The sequence below is a fragment of the Zingiber officinale genome, chromosome 5B (assembly GCF_018446385.1).
Source record: "Zingiber officinale cultivar Zhangliang chromosome 5B, Zo_v1.1, whole genome shotgun sequence".
NCBI classification, from domain to species: Eukaryota; Viridiplantae; Streptophyta; class Magnoliopsida; order Zingiberales; family Zingiberaceae; genus Zingiber; species Zingiber officinale.
This window is the reverse complement of record NC_055995.1, coordinates 74,755,283-74,759,770: the sequence shown is the minus strand read 5'-3', so window position 1 is coordinate 74,759,770 and position 4,488 is coordinate 74,755,283. Positions and strand designations below refer to the sequence as shown.

General features: G+C 44.4%; 1 long non-coding RNA gene across 1 annotated transcript; it reads left to right on the top strand.

The window, feature by feature from the left end:
- Positions 1 to 931: 931 nt before the first annotated feature.
- LOC121984546 lies at positions 932 to 2,076 on the top strand. Its single transcript, XR_006112939.1, has 3 exons — positions 932 to 1,571; positions 1,660 to 1,716; positions 1,998 to 2,076. It is a non-coding gene; the product is annotated as an uncharacterized LOC121984546 (long non-coding RNA).
- The last annotated feature ends 2,412 nt before the right edge of the window (positions 2,077 to 4,488 follow it).

Genomic DNA, 4,488 nt, shown 5'->3' with positions numbered 1-4,488 from the left:
GAGACCACTACCACCTCAACCATAGCGCGATTTTAGTTCCATCGATCCGGTTACAATAATATTCAACAACATACTGACACCAGCAACGTCGTCCGCCACACATCACGACAATCGTCAGACGATATCCCATCATACCCTCACATACGCGCATAGCCTTGCATTTGTCGCAAATGAAACGAAACGAACGAAAGAAAAAACATTTCAAAAGCCCAACGCACATATCCATCGGCGATACTCAACCACGATAAACCAACGCACCCACATTATATCCGAAAGAATCACGACCACCCATCGCATGAGACCGAAACCATTTTCACCGCAACATCGCCCCAGACAACTCCATCAACAACGACATCCAGAGGCGACATATCGGCGGTCTGACCGGGCGAAAGATCGAACATTGCGAACCACACGCACATACACCACCAACCGTCACACGATCGACGCAGTGTCCAGCACATGCGACACGACAAACGACTCGTTCCAATCAACAGCACCTTACCGAGCTCGATAACAACGCAACGACGACACCACACGACGCCGATCACGATCGCCACGATTCTCGACCGATAGATTTTTCACCACGGCCAGACCGACAACCTCTTAGATTCCCACAAACGCCATCACAAGAGCCGCAGATAGGGTGTCAACAACACGAAGACCAACACGCAACAAAAACAATAAACGCCAAAATATTAAAACCCATTCACAACAGATTCAAGAACACGGTGACCCATAGCAGCCGCGACACAAACCACGGCATTCACATAATCGAACCTTTCCCGAGTCGCCAGACGCGAGACAGAGCAGAATGAGGATCAACACTGTCTCAAAAGAGCCAACTCCTCCATAGCAGCTTTAGTTTCTTATAATCCTATTTTTATGTCAAGCCAAAAGAAAGAGGCTTCAACTTCTTGGAACAGAAACCTCTTTCTCTTGGTGAAGAGAGGCATTTCGACAAATTAGTGAACAATAAAAAATAGGATTATAAGAAACTAAAACTGCCTACGAGTATAGATTAGGAGAAGTTGAAGACTAGATTTTCCTCTTTTAAGGTGAGACGAATGATTCAATTTTTTTTTTCTTTTCTGCTCCTAATTCCTCGCTCACATCTTCTAAGTGACTCAGGAAGAGGATTTCGATTAAAACATGAATATGCCTCCTCTTAGTGTCGATGTCTTTAGTTGCATCCATCTGAATATCGCCTCGCTTGACTATGATGATGCCTATAGATTCACCAGTATTTTGCCGAATCTTTCTTTAGGTGTAGGAATTCGTTTTAGTAAATATTTTTCGCATTTAGGATTTATTATTTTTTGTACGTGTTACGACTATGCTTTCTTGCATATTTGAAACAACGCCCATGTTTATTTTGACACCACACTCTCTCTGTACTGTGATAACTACTGCGCGTTCGAATACTATGGGCATTATTAAGGATTTGACCGAGCTATCTAAAAGAGAAGTTGTCAGATTATACAAAAGACCATATATGTGAGAGTGCTAATTCTGGAAAACTAAAGCTTGTGTTGAAAAATAATCTATATTATGCTGAGTCAGAATCTCCAAAGGTAACTTTGATCCATGTGAAAGTTCTTAATCATTTTTTTTTCACATCATGTGGATTATTTGTCATCATTGGCGACCACATGAATACAGTTATTGAAGACATTGCTTGGGGAATAAGTTATATCCAAGGCTCAGATTAAATTAAAGGTGCTTACCTAATTTGGATACTACAGTTTTGAACAATCATGTCACATATTAGATTCCTTATTCTTTAGTAACCTTATCTGCATCAATTCATATGTGACGGTTGAATACAATTATTGCTTCTACCGACTCATCTAATGTGTGCTTGTTTTGGATTCACAAAATGTTCTTCAGTGCTTTTCCTTCAAGATAGACCCTTCTCAGATGCCATATAGTTCTGCCTCCTACAGTTAATGCATTTATTTAATGGAAGTTGTCTAGGACAGTGTTGTTTTTTATTGCAGGTGGAAAATGGGAAACAATGTTTGCTAAATAAACTGAACTATCCTATGCTCGAGAAATACGACTTTTCAATGAATTTTGTGAGTCATATTTCTGATTCTTTTTCAGATATGCCTATCTTATTAGAACACATTGAATTTTGAAATTATACGGTCATTTTATGTAAGTTCAAGAGTATCCGCTTCGATTATAATGGATATAATTACTCATTGGAACTCTTTTAGAATGTTTTTCTTTCTTGTTTCATTTTACATTTCATTCCATGTTACTGCAACTTAAAGGAAATTTAACCACAGGAAAACCCTGAATTGAGTATACAAATGAAACTGCAAGCACGACAACGATCATATCAAAAAGTATGTGAAAGTAAGATATTTATAAATGGAAAGTATCGTTATCACATACAACACAAACATTATTGGTCACCAATATTGTTGTGGATGTATAACCCAAACATTTGCTAGTTAATCAAAAATATATTTATTTTATTTGAATATTATTAGTAAAATAGCTTCAGATCCAATGGAAGAACTAAAATGCAGAGAGTATTTTACCCTCTATAGTTGAGGTAAAAACTAAGTAGATTCTCTCTTGTTAGTCACTATATGTAATGAATCCGAATAAGTTCAGATCTTATGAATTTTTTATTTGTTCTCATGAGCAGGAGGATGATAAAATTATTGTTTTTGGTGATAGTCTGTGATCCGGTGGTAAGGACGGGGGACCCTCGTGGGCGGAAGGTCAACGACACGTGAAGGTCAAAGATCAAGAAATTCAACCCTGAGACCCGTCCGACCGGACGAAGCAGGCCGACCGACCGTGAATCCCCCGCCGAATGAAAGACAATCCGACTAAGGGTCGGGTTTCCGATGCTCAAGGTAAAAAAGGTTTCATGGTCGAGCGAGGTGTCCGTTCGGCCGGGCGTGAGGCAACAGAGGCAGGAGCAATCTCATCCGAGCATACGACCGGGAGTCCCCCCGGTTAGACCGATACCTACAACTGGGCAGAAGGGGTATGCCTGCCGAGCGGCCGAACCGCTCGGCCCTGGAATAGACATGAAGCGCAAGAGGACAAAGGAGACAGGGGATAACATCATCCTCGAGACGTCTGCCGCCGACAGGTAACCGAGTTGGCGGCTGAGCTGTACACAGGATCATACGGCGGAAGCTTCCACCGTCACATCCGGGATATGCTCGGACGATTGCGGAATCACGTCACAGGTACTTTTCTGACACGTGCTTGTTAAGGTATGTTTGGGGAAGTGTGCACGCATCGAGAAACGTGCCCGCGCATCCCCATGGTCTTATATAAGGACCCTCAGACGTCGACGAAGGTATGCGAAAATCCTTACTGTAGCCACAGTTACGCTGCTTCTCTCGTTGCCTGACTTGAGCGTCGGAGGGCCGTCGCTGGGAAACCCCTCCCGGCTCAGCTTCTTTGCAGGTTCGCCGGAGATCTACACCTAAAGTCGGAGATAGTGGAGGGTTTATAATCGTCGGTCCGACTCTAGAATTTAATGTCGCTGCTCGACGGTCTTCAAGCCGGGGTTTTTATAGTCGCCGATTCGACTCTAGATTTTAACGTCGCCGCTCGACCGTCTTCAAGCCGGGGTTTTTATAGTCGCCGATTTGACTCTTGAGTTTAACGTCGCCGCTCGACGGTCTTCAAGCCGGGGATTTTATAGTCGCCGGTTCGACTCTAGAGTTTAACGTCGTCGCTCGGCGGTCTTCCGGCCGGAGGGTTTATAGTCGCCGGTTCGACTCTTAAGATTTAACATCGCTGCTAGACGGTCTTCAGGCCGGAGGGTTTATAGTCGCCGGTTCGACTCTAAGATTTAACGAGTCTGCTCGACGGTCTTCAGGCCGGAGGATTTATACTCGCCGGTTCGACTCTAAGATTTAACGTCGTTGCTCGACGGTTTTCAGGCCGGAGGGTTTATACACTTGCGACTTAAGATTTAACGCCGCCCCGACCTGTTCGTTGAGGGTTTATAGTCGCCGGTTCGACTTTAAGATTTAACGTCGCTGCTCGACGGTCTTCAACAATAAGCTTATAGCTCGGATAATATACGTCCGGCCGAACGGCACGGGGTATTCGACATCGAGCATGTGGCTTGGACAATATACACCTGGTCGAACGGCACGGGGTCTTCGACATCAAGCATGTGGCTCGGATAATATACACCCGGCCGAACGGCACGGGGTCTTGGCCATGCCATCATGCAGTTACCCGCTTGGTGCACAATGCTCATATCTTTGCTTTGTTCTTATAGTTTTCATTTCTGCAATCAAATGATACATCCGAACGGAATATTCATGAAATATATTACATCCGACCCGATAGGGCTGGAGGGCTGGAGGTGGTTTACGCGCCTCTCTAGCCGCCGCCCATCCTCATCCTCCAAGAGGCTCCCGACCGGAGCTTCTCGATCCGGCGGGTAAAAACCTTCTGCACGCCTTGCTCAAGTCCCGGAAGTCGATGCAGACTCTCCAC